Raw genomic sequence first — 26,207 nt, forward strand, 5'->3', positions numbered from 1 at the left:
ATTATTTATACTGTAAGTATTTTAGAAGTAAGGGGTAGTTATTCTACTATACTGCTCAAAAAAAATTTAAGAAACACTTTTCAATCAGAGAATAGCATCAAGTCAGTTAAATTTCTGGGATATTGATCTGATCAGTTAAGTAGCAGAAGGGATTGTTAATCAGTTTCAGCTGCTTTGGTGTTAATGAAATTAACAACAGTTGCACAAGATGGGAAACAATGAGAAGACCCCCAAAACAGGAATAGTTTTACAGATGTAGGCCACTGACATTTTTTCCCTACTCATCTTTTCTGACTGTTTTTCACTAGTTTTACATTTGGCTAGGGTCAGTGTCACTACTGGTAGCATGAGGCGTTACCTGGACCCTACAGAGGTTGCATAGGCAGTCTAACTCCTCCAGGATGGCACATCAGTACGTGCCATTGCCAGAAGGTTTGCTGTGTCTCCCAGCACAGTCTCAAGAGCATGGAGGAGATTCCAGGAGATAGGCAGTTAATCTGGGAGACCTGGACAGGGCCGTAGAAGGTCCTTAACCCATCAGCAGGACCGGTATCTGCTCTTTTGTGCAAGGAGGAAGAGGATAAGTACTGCCAGAGCCCTACAAAATGACCTCCAATAGGCCACTGGTGTGAATGTCTCTGACCAAACAATCAGAAACAAACTTCATGAAGGTGGCCTGAGGGCCCAACATCCTCTAGTGGGCCCTGTGTTCACTGCCTGGCACCGTGGAGCTTGATTGGCATTTGCCATTAAACACCAGAATTGGCAGGTCCGCCACTGGTGCCCTGTACTTTTCAGGTGAGAGCAGGTTCACCCCGAGCCCGTGACAGACGTGAAAGGGTCTGGAGAAGCAGTGTAGAATGTCATGCTGCCTGTAACATTGTTCAGCATGACCGGTTTGGTGGTGGGTCAGTGATTGTCTGGGGGGACATATCCATGGATACCTGATGCCCTGGTCCAGATATGGGAGGAAATACCCCAGGACACCATCTGTCGTCTCATTAGGAGCATGCCCCGACATTGTCAGGCATGCATACAAGCACGTGGGGACCATACAAACTACTAAGTACCATTTTGAGTTGCTGCAATGAAATTTCGGCAAAATGGACTAGCCTGCTGCATCATTTTATCATTTTGATTTTCAGGGTGTCTTTGAATTCAGTCCTCTGTAGGTTGATAATTTTCATTTCCATCAAACGATGTGGCATCCTTTAGTTCCTAACACATTACCCAGTTCATAGCAGTATAGATATCCAGCATATTTTTCCCCATTGAGATCTGATGTGTTTTCAAAGTGTTTCTTAAATTTTTTTGAGCAGTGTATTATGATACAACAGTCTTACTTTTGGAGCAGTTTTCGAGAACATACACTATCTACCTTTTTGTAATTATAGTGTACCAATATATTTTAAAATTACAGGGTCCATGATAGCAATTGTAAGACATTGAAACAAAAAAAAAACTATAATGTCTTCAGAGTTGATTTTGGACTTCTCTTTAAGGCTTACCTCTGTGTGATTCACATTGTCAGCCAGATTTATGTTCCTGTTTTGCACATCACTCAAACACAGGTACCAGGAAACAGGAAACGGTTCAGAGAAACTGAACCTGAAGTGTAGTTGAGCTGTTGTGTGTTTGTGTCTCTGTATTCATGCAGTAAAATGGCAGAAGCCAGAATTTCAGTGGATCAGAATGAGTTCCTCTGTCCAGTGTGTCTGGATCTCCTGAAGGATCCAGTGACCACTTCCTGTGGACACAGTTACTGTAAGAGCTGTATTACAGACTGCTGGGATCAGGAGGATCAGATGAGAGTCTACAGCTGCCCTCAGTGCAGACAGACCTTCAGTTCAAGACCTGCTTTAGCTTTAAACACCATGCTGGCTGAAGTGGTGGAGAAACTGAAGAAGATTAAACTTCCTGCTGAGTGTTACGCTGGAGCTGGAGATGTGCATTGTGACGTCTGTACTGGAAGAAAACACAAAGCTGTCAAGTCCTGTCTGGTGTGTCTGGAGTCTTACTGTCAAGCTCATTTTGACCGTCATGAGGAATTTCACTCACGTAAGCCACATAAAGTGACTGAAGCCACTGGACGACTGCAGGAGATGATCTGCCCGACACATGACAAGCTCCTTGAGGTTTTCTGCCGCACTGATCAGAAGTGTATATGTCTGCTGTGTACGATGGAAGAACATAAAAACCACGACACTGTATCAGCTGCAGCACAGAGAACAGAGAAACAGGTATGAACTTAAAGAGGTCCCATTATGCTCATTTAGGGCCGGTTCACACAGAAAAAAAAAAAGCTCAAGGTCTAGAGATCCTTTTTTTTTTTTATTATTATTATTATTATTATGTAAACACTCGCTAGCCTGGCGTCTCCAGAAAAAAAAACATACTATGTGACCGATGTCTTATGGGTTCAGAAATTTGTTTATGAGGTCTACTAGAATACATGTACATCATTTAATGTTCAAAAAACTTATAATTTACATTGTTGTCATTAGTCTACTGCTTAGCGTGTGTCAGAAATGTTAATTGCCTTAAAATAAACGGTGATGGGGAGGTGGAGTGATGCCGAAAGGATTGACACTGAGACGGCACAATGACTGCTGCTTATATATGCTCATAATGATGGTTGACAGGACTGAATGATTAGGCTCCTCCCAAACCTACATTTGTAACTTCATTTATAACATCTGACTCAAACTCAATGTTTCAGAAAGCAGTTGTTATGAAAATGGTGAGAATACAACAAAAGATTGAGGCTGAATTATGGGCCATTCTACAGAAATGGTGCAAACTGCTGTCCCACAACCAAAAAACACATTTAAAAAGTCAAGTCAAGTCAAGTCACCTTCATTTATATAGCGCTTTTTACAATGCAGATTGTGTCAAAGCAGCTTTACATTGATAATTGGTATATAATTTTTCCTTTTAAAGAATAGTGTCAATGCAGGCAGATCAAAAGCACTGTTGAATAAATGTCAAGGATACTGTTGAATATCAAATGTCAAGTCAAATTAAATTAAATTAGGGCTGCACGATTTAATTTTATCACGATAACGATATCTGCTTCTCTCGATTGATTTTAAATAATCGTCACGATATTGGCCCACTCTATGAAAATGAACATAATTTGGAAATATTGGAAGTAATATTAGGAATTTCGCTGTTTTATCTTTTGAAGTTCCTAAAGGTTTTACCAGTTTTCATAATGTTGATCAGCTAGAAATGATTTTTCTTTGCTTTACGAATTTGCCGGGCAATTTGAATCTGGTTTGTCTTATTGCAAACGAATTGTGTTGCTTTAAAATCTAATGTGAATACATATTACAAAGCGCTCACCAAAACCATGTTTTGTATTGATTTACCATCTAACGAAGTTATCATAGTTGGTTAAATTTAAGTCTTTGTGCCACCTACAGGCCTTTTGGGTGAAGTGTAGGTTGGTAAAGAACTTGCAAAATAGCCATAGTTTACTCTTTTGATAGAATAAACATGATTAATAATCGTGATTATAATTTTGAGGAAACTGTGGCACTGGCTGTCGTGTCGATGATGTCTTCACAATGGATGATCTAGTCGACTCGATCTCTGCTGATACAGGGCTGCGTTGTGGTCGTGTCAAGGTCCTCGGTCTCATCTGGAAACGGCCCCGAATCCGGTTGGCTACAGTAAACCTCGGGATAAACAGAAAGACTAATATTAGCGTAGATGCCATTCTTTTTCCTGATGTAACAAGTACATCTGGTGTTATAGGAAGTGTTCCCGGTTCCGGCTGAACTAACTTATGCAGCCTAATAATTCTTTAACGGATTTGAAAATATAAATATATAATGTGTTATGTGTATGCCAGGTTAAAGAGATGCGTTTTTAGTCTAGATTTAAACTGACAGAGTGTATCTGCATCCCGAACAATGCTAGGAAGATTGTTCCAGAGTTTAGGTGCCAAATAGGAGAAGGATCTACCACCTGCGGTTGATTTCGATATTCTAGGTATTATCAGCTGGCCTGAATTCTGAGATCGCAATAAACGTGAAGGACTATAATGCATTAAGAGCTCGCTTAGGTACTGGGGGGCTAAACCATTTAGTGCTTTGTAAGTAATTAGCAAGATTTTAAAATCTATACAATGTTTAACAGGAAGCCAATGCAGTGACGACAGAACTGGGCTAATATGGTCATACTTCCTAGTTCTAGTAAGAACTCTAGCTGCTGCATTTTGTACGAGCTGTAGTTTATTTATCAAGCGGGAGGAACAACCACCCAGTAGAGCGTTACAGTAATCTAACCTCGAGGTCATGAACGCATGAACTAACTGTTCTGCATTCTTCATTGAGAGCATATGTCGTAGTTTAGATATATTTTTAAGATGGAAGAAAGCGGTTTTACAGATGCTAGTAACATGGCCTTCAAATGAAAGATTGGTATCAAAGAGCACACCCAGGTTCCTAACTGACGACGAAGACTTAACAGAGCAGCCATCAAGTGTTAGACAATATTCTAGGTTATTACGTGAAGAAGTTTTTGGTCCAACAATTAGAATCTCTGTTTTTTTCTGAATTTAGTAGTAGGAAATTACTGGTCATCCAGTTTTTTATATCAGCTATACATTCTGTTAATTTTGTGAATTGGTAAGTTTCGTCAGGGCGTGAAGAAATATAGAGCTGAGTATCATCAGCGTAACAATGAAAACTAACGCCATGCTTCCTAATGATATCTCCCAAGGGTAGCATGTACAGAGTGAAAAGCAACGGTCCTAGTACTGAGCCTTGCGGTACTCCATATTTAACTTGTGATCGATATGATATCTCATCGTTTACTACTACAAACTGATAACGGTCAGATAAGTATGATTTGAACCATGACAATGCAATTCCACTAATGCCAACATAATTTTCGAGTCTGTTTAGAAGAATATTGTGATCAATAGTGTCAAATGCAGCACTAAGATCCAGTAACACTAATAGAGAGATACAACCACGATCTGATGATAAGAGCAAATCATTAGTAACTCTAATGAGAGCAGTCTCAGTACTATGGTATGGTCTAAATCCTGACTGGAAATCCTCACAGATATTATTTCTTTCTAAAAAGGAACATAGTTGCGTTGAAACTGCCTTTTCTAGTATTTTTGACAGAAAAGTACGATTTGAGATCGGCCTGTAATTGACTAATTCTTTAGGATCAAGTTGTGGTTTTTTAATAAGAGGTTTAATAACAGCCAGCTTAAAAGTTTTTGGTACGTATCCTAATGACAAAGATGAATTAACAATATTAAGAAGGGGATCTATGACTTCTGGAAGCATCTCTTTCAATAGCTTAGTTGGTATAGGGTCTAACATACATGTTTTTGATTTTGATGATTTAACAAGTTTAGACAATTCTTCCTCTCCTAAAGCAGTAAATGAAATTAATTTTTCCTCAGGGACACTACAATGCAATGTCTGACACGATACTGTAGTAGACGGTTGCATGGTTATAATTTTCTCTCTAATATTATCAATCTTGCAAGTAAAGAAGTTCATAAAGTCATTACTGCTGTGCTCTTTGGGAACATCAGAAGTTGAAGCTTTATTTCTTGTTAATTTAGCCACTGTATCAAATAAATACCTAGGGTTGTGTTTATTTTCTTCTAAGAGTTTTGAAAAATAAGCAGATCTGGCAGTTTTTAAGGCCTTTCTGTACTCAATCATTTTCTCTCTCCACGAAATGCGAAATACTTCTAGTTTTGTTTTCTTCCAGCTACGCTCCATTTTTCTGGCTGCAGTTTTTAGGGCCCGAGTCTGCTCACTGTACCATGGTGTTGGATTAAATTCCTTAATCTTTTTTAAACGCAAAGGAGCGACTGAATCTAATGTGCTGGAAAAGACAGAGGCAATAGTTTCTGTTGCAACATCGAGGTCTTCTAAACTGTCTGGTATGCTAAGGTGATGAAACTGATCAGGAAGATTATTTATAAAGTGATCTTTAGTGGTAGAAGTGATGGTTCTACCATATTTATGGCAGGGAGGCAGTTTAGCCTCTTTGACTAAATGTAGTATACACGAGACTAGATAATAATCTGAGATGTCGTCACTCTGCTGCAGAATTTCAACGGCGTCAATATCGATTCCATGTGACAATATTAGATCTAAAGTATGATTACGACAATGAGTGGGTCCTGACACGTGTTGTCTAACACCAATAGAATTTAGAATGTCCGTAAATGCCAATCCCAATGAGTCTTTTTTATTATCTACATGGATATTAAAATCACCAACAACAAGGACTTTATCTGCAGCTAGTACTAACTCTGATAGAAAATCAGCAAATTCTTTGATAAAGTCTGTATGGTGTCCTGGTGGCCTGTATACAGTAGCCAACACAAATGTCAACTTACATAATGTTACGTAAAGCACCATCACTTCGAAGGAATTATATTTGAAAGACTTTTGACTAATACTGTAAAAATTACTATAAATTACAGCAACACCTCCCCTTTTCCTTTCTGTCGAGGATTGTGTCGATAATCATAACCTTGAGGGCTAAACTCATTTAAAGTAATGTAATCGTCCGGTTTTAGCCAGGTTTCTGTCAAACACAGCACATCTAGATTATTGTCTGTGATAATATCATTTACAATAAGTGCTTTTGAAGAAAGTGATCTAATATTTAACAATCCAAGCTTTATCATTTGTTTATCATTATTATCTCGATTTTTTTATTTGTTGAACATCAATTAAATTTTTTCCATTAAATGGGTTTGGAAGTTTTTTGTTTTTATTAATTCGGGGTACAGACACAGTCTCTATTTGATAATATCTAGGTGCAAGAGTTTCTATGTGTTGGGATTTATCTGACTTCTGTAACGTGAGGCAGCTAGCAGACGGTCGGTTTAGCCAGTCTGTCTGCTTCCTGACCTGGGCCGTAGTTTGTCATGTTTCAGCTCTAAGACTATGTGCCATATTACTAGAGAGAAGAGCAGCACCATCCCGGGAGGGATGAATACCATCTCTAAAAGCATTTAAGTTTTCAAATTTTAACTGTTTACTAGGATCCTTCTATTATCTATTGAGGCCCACAATAATTTTTAAAATATCAGTAAACTTATATATATATATATATATATGTATATAAATCATAATTTATTTGGTGCTTTCAATTGGGAGGTGACTGTCCCAAACCCCTAAATTACAACTTGTGAAAATGATATTGAAATATTTTTTTCCATTGTTGCTTTTAAAAATATGTTTTAGATTTTTAATTATTATTTTTTTAATTATGTAATAAAATGTGTCCCGCATTTTCACGTCACTACCGAAACAGTGTATGTTTTAGTCCATTGGCTGAGAATGATTTTAACCACACTTCTACATTTTTGATCAGGCTCATAGCCTCTCTTTCATAGTAGATATGTACCATCATTTTGCATTAAATGTGTTCCAAACTCTGAAAATCTGTATGTAGCTTTACAGAACATCACTACCAAGCACCTTTATTCCATAAAACGTATTTTTTTATGTATGTACAACTGTTCAGAACTGTGCTAGGTAACAATATACTGATTAGCATCTTTGAGCTAGACTCAAGAGTATCTAAAATTGTCACTTCTGTCAGACCACTATCGTCAAAGATTATTAATGATAAAGAACGTTAGCAATAAAACAACGATAGTAATATGCAATAGCAATTTAAGGTTGGTGGTATGGAACTGTTCTGGACAAAACTCCCCGCTCATTCAAGCAGCCATGCCTGGACAGAGCAAGGAGCGCAGCGATACAGTTCCCCCAAAACAAACCATCCCCCAACCATAATAAATGACGCAGCCTTAAGTGATCGTGATTATTACAGACGGCAATGTAAATGTAAATTGCGCATAGCATCCTAAACGATCCAGCCGGAGGTGGTATGATTCTGTCAACAAGCACGTTGCTAAGTGCACAGCTACAAGCATGTTGCCAATTGAGTATCGTGCACCTAGGCAGTAAGCATGCTACCAAAACATGAATCAGCAATAGTAACAAGCATGTTACTGAGCCCAGATGAGCCTTTATTGCAACAAGCATGAAAACCTAATTCGGATGGGCTTTTCTTCACTAATGGGGAAGCTTACACCCCTAGCGGCAGCAAATCTGATTCAACAAGCATGTTGAAAAAATCTGGTCAGGGAAGCATACACCCATTGCTTAATACATAAAATAGTATGCAATATGCTTGGATAGCATAAGGAGCATAAAACATAAAGTCTAAAACAGCAGCTTAAGATAGCATGTACCTGAATAAACTTACTGCAGCATGTGTTTATAGTAGCAGAAATAACACTAGAAGCATTGGAAGCAAGCATTTTTTATATTTTTATTTCTATAGCAACTAAGAGCAACTACAGCTTCAGAACAGCTTGTTCCCAATTGCAACTATAACTAAAGACTGAACATTTTTTCGATAGCGACTATTGCTTTAAGAACGAACATGTTTACTATTTGCTGCGCCACAGCAGAATAATCAGTTTGCACTAAGTATAATTGTTTCCTGTCTCTACCGTAAAGCTGTTTGAATCTGCGATGTATAGCATTATACAAAGGCGAGTCGACCAGCATGTATAGCACGTTGCTATCCAAACGACCTGATCAGCGTGTGCAGCGATCGAGCAAGTTGCCAATGACAATGGATAAGTAACGCACATTGCCAATACGATTGCAAAAGCCTAGCACAAACATTTTTCTGACAATGACAAGAAGCCTAGCAAGTCGGATAGCCTTAGCAACAGCATGTTGCCAATAACCTGATAGCTTTAAAACAATGAGCATTAAAAAGAACTTAGCTTGTTTCTGAAAACATTCAAGGATGAAGGAGAATGAAATAGCCGGTGTGGATGCTTGATCTCTCTTGATATCCTTCTTCATGCAGGAGTGCAGATCCATCTCATATAACGAGTGCAGCACGGCGATCAAGCAGCATCTGAATGCTGGAAGGTGTATTTGAAAGACGCGGTCTAATCTGAAATGTATTCCTATTGGATGGTATGGATCAGCTGAATGTCAGCTGACGCGAGCTTGAATGACGTGTCTGCCAGAACTGACACTATACGCTTGATTACTGAAACAGTCACAACTGAAACGTGGTGAAGTTTTGGTAGTGACATCATTGTTTTTTGAGTGTTATTCGAAAATGTTTTAGTTTAGAACACAATCATCACACAATCTCATAAATTATACTTGAAATGTTGTTAAAATTGTAATTGTTCTTCATTTACTCCTTCAATTTAAAAAAATTCAAAGGTAAAGCAACAATCATTACAACCATGAAAGTGACATTTTCACTCCCTTTTTCATATTATAACAAAATTGCAAATCTGAAGATATCTAAAAAAGTGGTTTTGTGGGAGGTCATGTAATCTGCAGAGGTTCTCAAAACTGTTGAATAAACCTTCAGTATATGAATCTTTGATGCATATCAACCCGGAAACTTCCCACAGTCTAAATGATGAGTCCAGTGTAGAGGGAGGGAATAAATGATTTTTGTAAATAGGACCCAAAGACCGATGCTAATGTAAATTTATAGTGACAACTAATCTTAATAAAGATCTTGAGAGTAGGAAGTACAACAGGATTGGATGTGAATCAAAAAGCTTTCAGCGGTAAGGAAGAATACACTAAAGCAGGGAGAGAAGAAGAGTGACATGTTTGTGCTTCAATTAAACACCAATTGTTTCAGTTTCTGGGCAATGAAGCCAAAATAATATCTTCTGAATATTTGATGCCCAGTAATAATGGGTAAAACTTAGGAGGTCTGAACCACCAACATCACGGGTCCTCTGAAGAATATGTTTGTTAACCCTGGGGATCTTATTTTTATTTTAAGTTAAAGAGGATATAGTTTGATTGATTGAACGGAAAAAGGATTTGGTCAAAAAAACTGGTAGGGACTGAAACAAATAAAGGAACTTAGGAAGAATTGTCATTTTCACTGAGTGTATGTGTAACACAGTTCGTAAATATGGGAAGAAGGATGCGGAATCGGCGAACATTCAAACAAACTTTAATATAAAATAAACAAAGAACAAAACGAAAGTAATGCTTTTATTTTATGTTTTATTATGTTTGTGTGGCTGGCAGACGTCCGCGAGGGTCTGCCGGCCACACAAACATAATAAAACATAAAATAAAGTCCAGGCCTGGTCCTCTCTCGTCCTTCACTGTTGTCGCTCCTCCATTTATGCTTCCGGAGCTCCTCCGTGAGAGACTCGAGGCCGGTGCGACTTCACAGGTGAAGATCATTAACCCTCGTGTTACTGGCCTCGCGCCGTTCCCTCACAGCTCTCGCCCGCCCTGCTCGTCACATACCCCCATCGCCCCTTTCAGGCTGGGTGGTACTCCTGAGACTGCGCTCTACTCCCCCTGTGGCCTATCTTGGCGGCCGCAACACCTGGGGGTAAAGACAGACGAGACGAGAGAAAAGGAGACGGAAGCACAGGGAGCTACAGAACGAGAGAGGGAAGAGAGGAAAAAAAAAATTCTTGGTCCAGTTCCCGGACACACTGCCGCTCGGTCCTCAGCCAGCCGAGAGGCTCTTCCTCGCGGTGCCATGCGATGGTACTGGACGCTCGGTGGACGGGTTGATCCTCCTCCACCCCCTGGCGGCCGGCGATGGCTCCTCTGACTGAGGGCAGCCGGCAGCGAGTCCCCCGTTCCCTGCTCCTCCCCTTCATGGTGGACAGCAGCAGGCTCCTGCCCACGGCGAACGGCAGCGACTCCTCCCCTCCCTCTTGGATGGCAGCCACCCCACCTCATCCCAGCAGCATGGCAGCGAGCTCTCCGTCCCACCTGTTGATAGGCTCCAGCACCACCGCCTCGGGCAGCCTCTCACGGTCTTCACACTCCCGCGCTGCCTGAACTCCGCAGCACCGCGATCCCCCTCAGCAGCGAGGGCTCTCCGACAGCATGTCCCCTCCTTCCTCCCGGGTTTCGGCACCAATGTAACACAGTTCGTAAATATGGGAAGAAGAAGGCGGGAACTGGCGAATGTTCAAACAAACTTTAATATAAAATAAACAAAGAACAAAATGAAAGTAATGCCGGCAGACCCTTGCGGACGTCTGCGGGCCACACAAACATAATAAAACATAAAATAACGTCCAGGCCTGGTCCTCTCTTGTCCTTCACTGTTGTCGCTCCTCCTTTTATGCTTCCGGAGCTCCTCCGTGAGAGACTCGAGTTCCCTCACGGCTCCCGCCCGCCCTGCTCGTCACAGTATTCTTCCAGCTAAAGTAAGTAGAAGACTATGCCACCTTTCCAACTCTGCCTTTACTTCTTTTAACTAAGCTTTATAATTGGCTTCAAATAAAGAAAAAAAGGAGCATGTCATAGAATTCCAAGATTTTTAAACCCATTTGGAGAAAAATGAAAGGGTAATTATTCTTGTTGAATTTGTAAGGCCAAATTATTAATGGGGAAACATTCACTTTTTTGGAAATTTAATTTGTATCCCGAAAAGGTACCAAACCTACCTAATCAGTGACTTAACTTTTAAAAAGTGGGTGGGACAGGAATGTGGGGGTGTATTGGAATTGTATCATTACAATAATAAATGTATTGACATCATGTTTAATATGATAGTTTCGTCCTTACATCTATTATAATAGAATATATTGTTTGTATTGAGAGTATTTAAGTTAGTTAATAAATACATGGATCCGCGCTTACTATTAGATTGTCCTGATGGACGAGTTGTTGAATTTTCATTTAGTGTGCCAGAGGTTCTGGGTTCTAATCCACCCTTGTTTATTTTTTTTTTTTTTTTTTTCTCATTAAAACCAAAGATGTTCATCGGTGATTGAATATCAAGAGCAGGGACACGTTTATGTGCATTTTGCACTGTGGATGTGCGCCAAGAGAACACTGTTGCGCCACTAATAACAGTGGCAACGAGCACTCAACATGATTTCAAAAACAACACATCTAGGTGCCAAATCGCCTATTATTTAACATAAATGATTGAATTGCTAATCAACTATAGATGTTTATTTTGTATTAGTATACATCCTTGTTAGATGTCTAGATGTTTCAAAACATTTTGGGGACAATATCGGCCCTGGCAAAAAGTGGTGGGGACATGTCCCACCCAAATTACGCCTATGGATCTAATAATGATATAATTAAAGGACAACTAGATATAGGGTCACTGATGTAAAGCAAAAGGTCATCGGCATATAAAGACACACAATGTTCAAAACCCCTCGCTTAATTCCTTGGAACGCTGTTGTTGTTTTCAAAGCTATTAAAAGAGTCTCAATCACAATGGCAATCGTGCATGGCTGACCAAAGTGCTGAACAAAAACATAAAGCGAAGAAAAAGAAAGAGGATTAGAGGATTTGGACATACCGTAGTAAAGAGAGTTGCAGTAATCCAAGCAAAATGTAATAACCACATGGATCGCAATCTCTAAGGTTTTCTCAGAGAGCGAGGATCTAATCTTAGAGAGAAGACATAGCTGAAAAAACTAAGAACTAATCACAGAAAAGTTTTTAATGCATGAGGTAAATGAAGCAATGTAGTCAAGATCGATGCTTCTGCTCCCAGAGCTATGATGGGGGCCAAAGACTAAAACCTCGGTTTTTGATTCGTTCAAAAACAAAAAAATTTGAGAGAACCACATTTTCACTTCATGTAGGCATACAAAAGAGATGCCAGAGCAGCATTTGTGTAACATTTATGAGGTAAATAGATTTGGGTATCATCTGCATAGTGGTTAAATGATACACCATGTTTTCTGAAGATGGAGCCCAGAGGAAGAACTACCTGCGGGTGTGGAGAAGGATCAGAAAGATACATTATGTTAGCAAGGCTACGAATAAGAAAAAAAGATTGACGACCTTTAATAAATCCTCATTGATCATCTGAAATTATTGAGGGAAGGACAGGTTCTAAACGAAATGCTAATAATATTTTAGCTAATATTTTTTTGTCAGTATTTAAAAGACATATCGGGTGATATGATTCACACTGGGTAGGATTTTTATCTTTTTTAAGAAGGAGTGAAATGGATGTTTGCGAAAAAGTTGAAGGCAGGGAGCCTGCCTCCAACGATTCCTTATAAAACATGAAGAAGAATTGGCGCTCCCTAAATTTCTTAATTTCTCCCTAAATTTCTTATAAAAATTATTAGGAAACTGATCAAGGCCCGGAGACTTCCTACTCTTCATTGCCATAATGGCCCTACTAATTTCTTTAATCTCAAGGTCATGTTCTAGATCTACCACCTTATCTGTTTGCAAAGTAGGAATATCTAAATTATGTAAGAAATTTTCCATATCTGTTGGAAATTCGGAAGTATATAATGAGGAGTAAAAGGTTCTAAAAATGTTGTTTATTTCTTTTAGGTTGCTAGTTAAAGTTTGATTAAAGTCCTTTATCTGGGAAATAAAAAGTCCTTTATCTGGGAAATAAGCACCACAGGCGCATGATATACATACATACAGTACAGTCCAAAAGTTTGGAACCACTAAGATTTTTAATGTTTTTAAAAGAAGTTTCGTCTGCTCACCAAGGCTACATTTATTTAATTAAAAATACAGTAAAAAACAGTAATATTGTGAAATATTATTACAATTTAAAATAACTGTGTACTATTTAAATATATTTGACAAAGTAATTCATTCCTGTGATGCAAAGCTGAATTTTCAGCATCGTTACTCCAGTCTTCAGTGTCACATGATCCTTCAGAAATCATTCTAATATGCTGATTTGCTGCTCAATAAACATTTATGATTATTTTCAATGTTGAAAACAGTTGTGTACTTTTTTTTCAGGATTCCTTGATGAATAGAAAGTTCAAAAGAACAGCATTTATCTGAAATACAAAGCTTCTGTAGCATTATACACTACCGTTCAAAAGTTTGGGGTCAGTAAGAATTTTTATTTTTATTTTTTGAAAAGAAATTAAAGAAATGAATACTTTTATTCAGCAAGGATGCATTAAATCAATCAAAAGTGGCAGTAAAGACATTTATAATGTTACAAAAGATTAGATTTCAGATAAACACTGTTCTTTTGAACTTTCTATTCATCAAATAATCCTGAAAAAAAATATTGTACACAAATATTTTGTACAATTGTACACATTAAATGTTTCTTGAGCAGCAGATCAGCATATTAGAATGATTTCTGAAGGATCATGTGACACTGAAGACTTGAGTAATGATGCTGAAAATTCAGCTTTGCCATCACAGGAATAAATTACTTTGTGAAATATATTCAAATAGAAAACAGTTATTTTAAATTGTAATAATATTTCACAATATTACTGTTTTTACTGTATTTTTAATTAAATAAATGTAGCCTTGGTGAGCAGATGAAACTTCTTTTAAAAACATTAAAAATCTTAGTGGTTCCAAACTTTTGGACTGTACTGTATATATATATATATATATATATATATATATATATATATATATATATATATATATATATAGAATGCTGCATTGAACTATTTTGTAAGCGGAAAAAATTAAATAATAAATCAACTCTATAACGGATTCCAAGTGATCAAGGGCTTAGGACATTCCAATTCAACCCATTGCAAAGGTTCCACCAGTAGTGGGCACTCATGCAATGTAAGCAATGACGTACATCTGAGTCAATGAGACTGAGAGAAGTTAGCAAGGGAAGGTCATAAAAAAATTAACTGGAACGCATCCTAAGTCTTCTGAAGCCACAAGAAAAATCAAATATGGTGGCATGTTTAGTCACATGACATGTATGTGCCAATAAGGTTTGATGTTATTAACGAGTCAACATATTTAATTTGGGCTCTTCTTTTTTGTTATGCAAGAGAAAATAAGAAGTTCAGGAAGAAATGAGGATGAGTAAACAATGTAAAAAATTACATTTCTGGGTGAACTATCCCTATAAAACTAGACATTGATGAAATAATGATTGATTGACAAAATAATCTTACCATGCAAGATATTTAACCCCTCAATCTCACCACTTCACTGATACTGGATTCATATCTGTTTACTTGATGATTTAAGTGATGCTTCTCCTGTCATTGGTTTGTCCTTTAGCACCAGCTGAAGGAGACGCAGAGGTTGTTCCAGCAGAGGATCCAGCAGAGAGAGAAAGATCTTCAGCAGCTGAGAGAGGCTGTGGAGTCTCATAAGGTGAGTCTGGACAAGAAGAGAAGTTTGAGAAGTCTCAGTCAGGACTCACTGAAGCCACTGTGTGATTGTGATGTGTGTCCTAACAGCGCTCTGCACAGACAGCAGTGGAGGACAGTGAGAGGATCTTCACTGAGCTCATCCGCTCCATTGAGAGAAGAGATCAGGAAAAGACTGCAGTGAGTCGAGATGAAGGACGACTGGAGCGACTGGAGCAGGAGATCAATGATCTGAGGAGGAGAGACGCTGAGCTGGAGCAGCTTTCACACACACAGGATCACATCCATTTCCTGCAGGTAACAGAGATCTAGAAGAACAGGATCATAGTGGACTTGAGCAAGAGACTCACAGAGAAACATTTCATGAGAGCAGAATGAGCCGTTGACTGAAGTGTTGATCTGTGTGTTCGGTTATTATATAATCATCAGTCACCCTTCAAACATGCCCCAGCGGGGCCCATGCTGGCTTTTGCCCACTTTTGTTTCTTAAGCTCTATTTAGTTGCTTTTTAAAATTGAATGTGAAATTCATTAAGACCTTCCATTTATAACACTGCACAGAAGGAATAAAAAGAAAAAAATCCATTATTTACATTGGATAGTGTACTACAAGACAGCGCATGATCACTTAAAAACTAATGAACAACTCTTACTTTAAAAAGCCTACAGCTTGTTTTCAATCACAAGATTTTGATGATGCATGAAATTCAGGTGGAGAACAAGAAGTAAAATTTAGAATTGACAAGATGGAGAACAGTCTGTACTGTGCTGGTTTAGAAAGGTATAAACAGAAACTCATAACATATGTTGGACATGAACCTTATGTTATGAGGAGGAGCGATTTTTCTACTGAATTAAAAGACTTGCCTGCCATCGAGGAGGTAGATATAGAGAATGTGAAGCTGCCGTCATGCTGTGTTAAGTTCTAGTCTGTTTTGTTTATATCACGCTGCCTTTCTGCTAGTGACGTTAGGGCAGTATTTTGATTTTCTGTCGTGATTGTGAAAAATGTCACCATTGTAGGCCATTCATGCTGAATTGAGAATTGCAAGAGGAACTTACATTCCTTTTCATGGGAACATCGACACTGCATCGAGATGCATTGGGATCACCTCTGCGTGATTATGTCTTGAAGCACTTGTGAAATTGAACCAATGGCATGACGGAATGTCAGAGGCAGGTGACGTCACGGACCAGGAAACTATAAAGCATACCGAGAACAAAGAACGCCAGCTTCTGTGTCTTCAGCAAGCGCTCTGTGTTATTGTGTGTATTTGGTGTTGTCTGTCAGGTATATATACAGAAAATGATCTCTTTGTCTGAGGACAAAAGTGTCTTGTTACACCACACACACAAAGACACTATAAATGGCGGGCAAACAGCAGTTTGTCAAGTGTGTTCATCCCTGCCCTCGTTTAATCACGGGTGGGGATACACACGACATGTGCGTTGGTTGTTTAGGAGTGGAGCATGCCCAGGCAGCTCTCGAGGGAGCTGTCTGTGTGCATTGCGAGAAACTAACATTAAGAACACTCCGTTCTCACCGGGCACTCTTTGATAATAAAGAGCGCAGATCGGGTCCCGCTTCTGCTGAGGCAGAGCGGCGGCTTCGTTCGTGGGGTTCACAGATGGATCTGACAGAATGATTAGAGTCGGTCCCAGCCCTTTCTCTGCCCTCACCTGCTAGACCCAGTACCTCTCCTCTGGTGGCGGAAACACACGCTGCGGTTTCTTCCCCCTGGAGAGAGGCACAGCGCTTCATCTATCCAGCTCTGAAGAGGTGGGTGTGGTCAGCGTTGATGATGGAGATGAGGTCTCGCCATCCTCATCTCCAGCGTATGAGGAGCTGCTGGAGGTTGTGACCAGGGCAGTAGAAAAATTAAATATTGAATGGCCCACTGACAGAAATGAAGTGCGCCAGAAGAGTAAGCTTGATGAACACTTTCTGCCTGCCCAGTCACAGCCTCAGCGTCGGGGACTGACGATCTTTCCCGACTACCACACTGAGGTGTCGAAGTCGGGTCAAAGTCCGGTTTAGTACAGAGTGTTCAGCCCCCAAACCACTACATATTCAAACATCGTGGGGCTGAAACAGTATGGTTATGGGGCGATGCCTCGGGTCGAAGAGACGCTTGTGAGCTATCTCTCGCCCAAGTCTGCATCGTCCCTCAAATCCCTGACGCTACCCACCAGACCGCTAAGAGCTACATCAGCGCTGGTGGGCAAAGCTTATATGGCAGCAGGTCACACACAATGTCTATCTTGCAAGCCTACCAGGCTGACCTGCTGGGGGAAATAGATGAGAGTGGGGAAGCGAGCTTTGAAGCGATTCAGGTGCTCAGGAAGGCCACCGATCTTTCTCTCTGGGCCACCAAGGAAACAGCTAAAACAATCGGCCATTCTATGGCAGCCCTGGTGGCTACAGAGAAACATTTGTGGTTAAACCTTTCTGAAATTAAAGAGAAAGATAAAAACATATTGATGGATGCACCACTGTTCCCCCTGGGCCTCTTCGGCGACTCAGTTACATCTGACGTCGAGAGGTTCCAGGAGACCAAAAAGCAGCCAGCGGCCTTCCAGAAATTTCTTCCCCGTTGTTCTCAACCATCCGAGGCTGCTGAGCGGGAGTAGCCTCGGCCGTCAGCCAGCTCCTCAGTGCATAGAGCGCAACAAAAACAAAGTGTCGCCACCCGTGCTCCCCCGCAAAGAGCTTGGGGACAAGGACGGGCGACACAGCCGAAGCCTTCGAAGGGTAAGACAGATCTGAGGACTGTCATTATCACTAATAAGGCTTCGAAGAGGTCCTGACGCCAGTGGCGTGGGACCTTTGAGGGCAGCCCCTTCTGGAGAGGGTCCTATATCACATTACATGGTATCTGTCCCTCTTCGGTGCCCTCAGGGGGCCGTTCTGCCAACCCTGCCACCTCTTGTGCTTCAGGGCACAGCGGTCTCCACCGAGCCTCCGAGGACATTTGATTCAGTTGTTCCCTGCCGGTTCGCCGCTTCAGGGCGCCGTGTCGAATGCTTAAAAAACACCAGAGGCCAGTCTCGAGAGACTGGTTCCCTTAGTAGAACTTCTGGCAGAATGGAAACTTCTTCCGAATATTTCTCAATGGGTGCTGCTCACAATAGAAAAGGGTTTCAGAATTCAGTTTGGGTGTCGTCCGCCCCAGTTCAACGGGGTCCTCCCTACGGTGGTGGACCACGAGCAGTCTCTGGTAATGGAACAGGAAGTTCTGACACTCTTGCAAAAAGGAGCTATAGAAAGGGTTTCTCCTCCCAGCAAGCTGTCAGGTTTTTACAGCCAATACTTCATTGTTCCAAAGAAGGATGGAGGGTTGCGTCCTATTCTAGATTTATGTGTGTTAAATCGTTCTGTTCAGAAGCTCAAGTTCAAGATGCTTACACTCAAACAGATCATCCCACAGATCAGATCTGAGGACCAGTTTGTGACAATAGATCTGAAAGACGCTTACTTTCATGTATCCATCCATCCTCAGCACAGGAAATTCCTCAGATTTGCTTTCCGGGGCGAAGCTTATCAATACAGGGTTCTTCTTTTCATCCTAGCACATTCACCCCGCACCTTCACAAAATGAATGGATGCAGCTCTGGCTCCTTTGAGACTCCACGGCATTCGCATGTTGAATTATATCTACTCTTTTAGCTCAATCCGAGCACATGGCAGTCCAACATCGAGATGTTGTTCTGTCCCACATGAGAAGATTAGGGCTGAGACTCAATGCCAAGAAGAGTGTGTTTCTTCCAGCTCAAACTACCAACTATCTGGGGGTAGTCTTGGATTCCACTACGATGCAGGCACGTCTGTCTCCTGCTCGTGTGAATTCCATACTCTCAGCTGTGAATGGGGTGAAACTAGGCCAGTCACTCACTGTAAAACAGTTTCAGAGACTGTTGGGTCTGATGGGAGCTGCATCCAACATGATACCTTTTGGCCTGCTGCACATGAAACCCTTACAGTGGTGGCTCAGGACCAAGGGGTTTTCTCCGAGGGGAAATCCTTTTTGCATGATCAAGGTCACGCAGTGATGCCTTCATGCCTTAGTCATGTGGAAGAAGCCTTGGTTCCTGTCCCAAGGACCTGTGTTGGGGGCTCCTTGTCATCATGTAATGCTAACCACAGATGCTTCCCTCACAGGTTGGGGGGCGATCATGAATTGTCGCTCAGCTCAGGGTCTGTGGGAGGACCATCTACTTTCCTGGCACATAAATTGGCTGGAAATGATGGCTATATTTCGAGCTCTCAAATACTTCCTCCCAGACCTGAGGGGTCATCATGTGTTGGTCTGCACGGACAACATGTTGGTTGTCGCCTATATCAACCACCAGGGGGCCTGAGGTCTCACTAGTTGTGCAATTTGGCCCATCGGATCCTCCTGTGGGCCCAGGGGAAGCACCTCTTCCTGAAAGCAGCTTACATCCTGGGCCATCAAAATGTGGGGGAAGACATCCTGTCGAAGCAGGGGCTGAGGCCCGGGGAATGGAGACTCCACCCCGAGGTGGTGGAGCTCATATAAAAAAAACTTAGGTCGAGCGGAAGTCGACCTATTTTCTTTGAAAGAAACATCTCACTGCCCATTGTGGTTTTCTCTGACTCTTCCAGCCTCTCTGGGTTTGGATGCCATGGTACAGACGTGGCCAAGGCCCGACTGCTCTGCTCCCAGGAGTTCTGGAGAGGGTTCTCCAGGACAGGGACGGTCTCATATTGATAGCCCCGTTCTGGCTGACCCGAGTTTGGTTCACAGACCTGGTGTCTCTTCTCGATGGCTCTCCTATGGATATTCCCATCAGACAGGACCTTCTGTCTTAAGCGGGCGGCATGATACTTCACCCCCGCCTGGAGTTGTGGAAAGTGTGGGCCTGGCCTCTGACAGGGCTGGGCTCATAGAATCTGGTCTCCCAACTGAGGTTGTGGAGACCATACTCCACTCCAGAGCTCCCTCCACAAGAAAGCTGTATGCATATAAATGGAAGTTGTTTTCTATCTGGTGTAGATAATGTCAGTTGGACCTTGTCCATTCTTCTGTCAGGCTAGTGCTGCAATTTCTTCAAGAAAAAATCTCAAATGGTCTATCTCCTTCTACCTTTAAGGTCTATGTAGCAGCTATTTCCACCTATCATGCTCCTTTGGGGGACTCTTCTGTGGGAAGAGACCCCCTGGTCATAGGCTTTCTTCATGGTACTCAGAGGCTGAGGCCTTTGCTTCGTACAAGAACTTCGGCCTGGGACTTGGCTATCATGCTGGAAGGGTTAGCTTCAGCTACCTTTGAACTGTTAGAGGAGGTTTCTGAGAAATCTTCATGTTGGCTATATCTTCAAGCACTTTCGGTTGCTCCCTCATGTTTGGAATTTGTCCACAGAGCTGCCCTGTGGCGTAAATCTGAACAACTGTTCGTCTGTTATGGGTCTCCTAAGAAAGGAGGCTCTGCATCTTAGCAGAGAATGAGCAAGTGGGTAGTCGAGGCTATCTCACTTGCTTATGAGTCCTCCGGACAGCCTTCTCCTTTGGCTGTCCAGGCTCATTCTACCAGGGGTATGGCTACCTCAAAGGCTTTGACCCCTTGATACCTCGGGAGTTCCCCTCCATTATATATATGATGCGGCTGGGTGGTCCTCTCAGCATACATTCATCAGGTTTTATAACCTTGACTTAGACTCCACTCCGGGGTCTGCTGTGCTCTCGTCTTAGGATAACAGACAGGCACTAGGCATTATGGCGTAGTTGGGATAGGGATCCCAATGCTTCTCGACGCAGTCTCGGGTTATGTATGTAACCCTGGTTCCCTGAATAGGGAATGAGACGCTGCGTCACCTTGCCATACTCCCTGCATGCCTGTGAGTGTCTTGCTTCAGCCAATCAGAAGCTGGTCCATGACGTCACCCGCCTCTGACGTTCCGTCACACCATTGGTTCGATTTCACAAGTGCTTCAATACGTAATCACGCAGAGGTGATCCCAATGCGTCTCGACGCAGCGTCTCGTTCCCTATTCCCTATTGACGTTAGCGTTCAAGGGTCCAGTGTGGGCCTAGTGAGGGCTTCCTGGAGGCTAAGTGAGGGCAGGTTATAGGCTGAAGTGTGGAGGTGATGAGCTTTGATTTCTGTTTTCTGTAGAGTTTCCAGTCTCTCTCAGCTCCTCCTGAATCTACAGACGTAAATGACAATCCTTTCAGTTCTCTCTCCTCTTTTGATGGCGTGAGAGAATCTGTCCGTCAGCTGAGAGACAAACTGGAGGATTTCTGCAAAGAGGAGCTCAAGAAGATCTCTGACAGAGGTAAAGTCCTGGAGATTCATCTGCTCTCAGAAATGATCCTCCATCAGCTCATATCACGTAGAAGACCATATTAGAAATGTCTTAGGAATGGATGCAGGGATCATTTTTTTCTTGACATGATAATCACACTTTATGTCTGTTGATTTCCACAGTCACTTTCTCCAACATTGTTCCCAGAACCAGGAACGACTTCCTACAATGTAAGTCACTAAGAAAATATGACAGAAGAGTTTTATAGTTGATCATGTAAATGATGATTTGCACAGGATATCTGGGCAAAGTAATTCGTAGTCTAATGGTATGAGTGTTGGACAAAAACGTCAATAACACAGCCTCAAACCCTGAACAAACACGGGCTACTGAGATGTGTGTCCTGCAGTTCTGAAACATTTATTTGTTACACCAAAGTTTTCTGCTTACATTTATAGCCTATAAAATTGCCATGCATTTCCATTTTACACCAAGCAACAAATATTATCCAACAGACTGTATTTACATTTGTATAACAAACAGCAGTTCTGTAAAAAATAAATAAATAAATAAATAAATAAAAACTTTATAGGGTTCGTTATCCAGAAAGCTAATAGAATAACGATTTAAGTCTAAATTGTTGTTTTGCGACTTCTCTTGTTTTTAGTCTCAGATACGCAGATATGGAGGTTGGGATAGGACAGTTCAGTAGCTTCACGGTGGAGGTGCAGGACAATACAAGCTAAAGGTGTAAATCGTGCATCAGCAAGGGAGACAGAAACTTGCTGAAAGAGATCCAGCGGATCAGTGAGAGATGAAAAGAAAAACTTCTGTTCTTAACTTGTTGCTTGTACTATTTTCATTTTGCACTATTTTAATTGTACACAGCAAGTTATTTGGCAATACAAATGTAAAATGTCACAAGAATAAGATTCTGTATTCCTCATTTTACAGAAAATTGCACAGGGAATAAACACCTGTAAATAAATAAATAGGCTACTGTCCAGAGACTTTACCTTAAAAATAAAGCACTAATTAGCCTAGGCTATTATTGTTTTATTTTTTAGTCACTTAGTCATCAAAAGTGTATCAAATCTTTTTAAAGCTGTAATAAACATAATCAGCCAACACTGGTTTGTTTGATGTATGGATCTGTTTGGAAAAGTGTTGGTTTTTCTTCTGTTGCTTTATCATTTATCCATTGGTTATCATTGTCAGTCATCTCAATTTCATGAGTGATTCACAAAACCAAACGCTTGACCAATCTGCTGTTTCATAAGCATCCAGAATGGTAAAACTTAACATTGGGTAAGAGCAAATATTTACAATGTTGTTATTATCAATTAAAAATAAACAGCCTAATACTAATAAAAATGACAGAAAATTAATAACAAAGATCGTTTTCGGATCAATAAATGTACATTTCAAACCAAATAATATGTTGGCTTGAGCCATGTGTCGTGGCATTATCCACTAGCCTATTTTCACTGCTGTTAAAACTTGCACACAAAGCCTACTTATTCATGTAGCCTATTAGGGAAAACTACGCTATCACTCTTACTACACAAATGTTTAATATGTGTAGTCTATATAATTCTCATTTCTATTTTTTAATTTTATTACATAGAACTATTTTATAAAAAGAAATACAGGGCATTAGTACTGCATTAAAGCGCAGTCCATGAAAAAAGTAAACATAATTTTGACATTTACTGTCCTGTTCGAATTCATTCTATACAGCAAATGTTTACACAAATGCTTACATTTACTACATGTAGTGTGCATGTGATTTTTAAAAATCTTATTGATAGGATTTTTTTCTCATCTCCACATGACGCAGTTGACTGCTACTCGCGAAAACGAGCTGTGATACATCCACTCCATAACATGTGAAAATCTATGGTTATAGCACCACTTAGCGCTCAGGAGCAGAAATGAATTTCCTGCCACAAATTGCAACTGGTTGAATACCATGTGTACACAAAAGTAATCTGATCAGATTTCGGCTATTGAATTGGATCAAATCATGAAAATGCGTTGTTCAAAAGGAAAAAACAGATTCTGAAATCAGATTAGATCACAAAATTTGTACGATTGGGATGATTATATTGATCGCAGCAAAAAATAAAACAAAAAAATTACTATTAAAAAAACTAAAAAAAATGTTATCACATAATATACACACATTTTTTATTATGGTCTTGTTTAGTTTATCTGTAAAAGTAATAAATTAGAAACAGACATTAGGCTACATATTTGGACATTTGATAGCCTACTGTAAAGTAAAAAGACAAATTTTGGTTGCATAAAATAATCCCTAAACAGCTGTAAATATCAGTCAAAAATATTATATTTGATTTAAAGTGGTTTTTTTTTTAAATCACTGTTTCTAAACTACTTTTTCTATGAACTATGCGTTAATCTGATCTTGATTAAACTCTTCTGCCTACGGAAATTAGAATTGCTCCTACTCTGTCCATTTTTAAATCTAAGTTAAAAACTTTTTTATTTGATCTGTCTTATAATATATGATGGTTGATGCAGTTGTCCTGTTTTGATGTTTTGTAGTTTTTATCTGTGATTTTGTTGTTGTTTTATTCTGTTAATGGTAGTTGTGTTTAATTGTGTTTTATAACTATATAGATATAAATAAATAGAAATTGAATTTTTGAACAACTGGCCCTAAAAGATCAGACAGTTTGATAATTCCTGATTGTAATGTGTTTTATCTCCATCAGATTCCCATCAGTTCACTCTGGATCTGAACACAGCACATAAACGCCTCCGTCTGTCTGAGAGGAGCACTGTGATTACTTACACTAACAAAGTCCAGTCGTATCCTGATCATCCAGACAGATTTGATTATTGGGAGCAGGTGTTGTGTGTAGAGAGTGTGTGTGGACGCTGTTACTGGGAGATTGAGTGGAGAGGGAATGTGGATATATCAGTTTCATATAAGAGCATCAGCAGGAAGGGTGAGGGTAAAGAGTGTTGGTTTGGATATAATGATCAGTCCTGGAGTTTGTTCTGCTCTCCTCCAGTTCCTCATTCAGACACAATAACATAGAGTCTAATCTCCCAGTAATGTCCATTAGCAGTAGAATAGGAGTGTATGTGGATCACAGAGCAGGAACTCTGTCCTTCTACAGCGTCTCTGGAGACACAATGATCCTCATCCACACAGTCCAGACCACATTCACTCAACCGCTCTATCCTGGGTTTGGGGTTTATATTGCTGGATCATCAGTGAAACTCTGTTGTGATCATACTGTAACTCTTCATCAGTGAAAGAATTAGCACAATTATTCTAATCTAATCCAGTTTAATTTAAATAAACCTCCTCCTGAACTGAACTGAATTTCCTGCCATAAATCACAACTGGTTGAATACCATGTGTACACAAAAGTAATCTGATCAGATTTCGGCTATTGAATTGGATCAAATCATGAAAATGCGTTGTTCAAAAGGAAAAAACAGATTCTGAAATCAGATTAGATCACAAAATCAATCAAGATTAGTTTGAGCAAACTCTGTTCAAGATTAGTTTGAGCAAACTCTGTTTTTTCAGGCTCATGAAGTTGGATTGGTTTTTAGCAGGGGTTCATTGCTGTGGTAACTTACGCTACACGGCTAACCTGCTCTGGAGCAGTTTTTATTCTGAGTTAGAGATCACAAACTCAAACTGGACCAATCAGATGTGAGGCATCTGATGCAATAAAGCCACTCCCCCTGTATCTTTTGCTCCAAATTAAAGCAGTTTATAGGGAAAACATTTTTAGAGCCAAACTGCTCAACATTTGCTGTTAATTATTCATTATATTTATATTATATGAATTACGTATATTCATATAATTATTATATTAATTGGCAATTAATATTTAACTTTGCTTTTAAAATTGATATAAATATGCATGCATCGATATATAAAGCTTTTAATGCATTTAATTTCATGATATTTTTCATAACGATCTCTTAATCTTCAGAAGTGAATTGAGTGGCTCTCTCGCGAGAAGTGAATCAAACGGACACTCTGCATGTTCTGTGTGATTGGCTGTTTGCTGCACGTGTCACACTTTCAGGTACACGCTCTTCAGAATTAACCGCAAACTCTGGATTAAACCTGAGTTGACAGAGAAAGTTTATACAGAGCGTTGTGCAACAGTTGATCCTGATCTAAACCAGGTTGGATTTATCTGGATTTGTCAACTCTAAACTTACTATGAAACTCAGAGTTTGTTCAACTAGCTTCATGCAACAGGCCACAGATGCTCTGACAAATCTGAGAAAAAAAAATCATGGCTTAAAAGGCTCATAAAACAAATAAACTTGGATATCTACATCCATAGCTACCTTCAGTACAGCAAAATCTAGATTTTGGCTCTTTGTCATACATGTGTTCAAAATGAAGGTGTGTATATTGACAGCTATGTTAAACTTGACAAACAGATACATTCTGTTGTAATTTTGTTCTGTTTCTTTCACTTTTGCAATCTATCTAAGATGAAATCATGTTTTTGACATTTAAAGGTCTTGAAATTGCTATCCATGCTTTGATATCATCAAGACTTGACTATTGCAATGCCATATATAAGGTAATTAGTCAGTCATTTATTTCTCATTTGCAAAATGTTCAAAACTCAGCTGCTAGACTCTTAATGGGTATTAGCACAACTCAAATCACGTTTTCATAGCTTAAAATCAGTGTTGCCTGTGTGATGCTTGTTTTTCTGTGTGATATTGTAAAGCACATGAGTCAACTTGTGTTGTTTTAATTGTGCTATATAAATAAAGTTGCTATTGAAGAA

The 26,207-nt window shown here is 40.1% G+C and overlaps 1 pseudogene; it reads left to right on the plus strand.

Moving 5' to 3' along the window:
- Positions 1-1,580: 1,580 nt before the first annotated feature.
- On the plus strand, positions 1,581-26,207 carry LOC125246364 (annotated as a pseudogene).

The sequence above is a fragment of the Megalobrama amblycephala genome, linkage group LG14 (assembly GCF_018812025.1).
Source record: "Megalobrama amblycephala isolate DHTTF-2021 linkage group LG14, ASM1881202v1, whole genome shotgun sequence".
NCBI lineage: Eukaryota > Metazoa > Chordata > Actinopteri > Cypriniformes > Xenocyprididae > Megalobrama > Megalobrama amblycephala.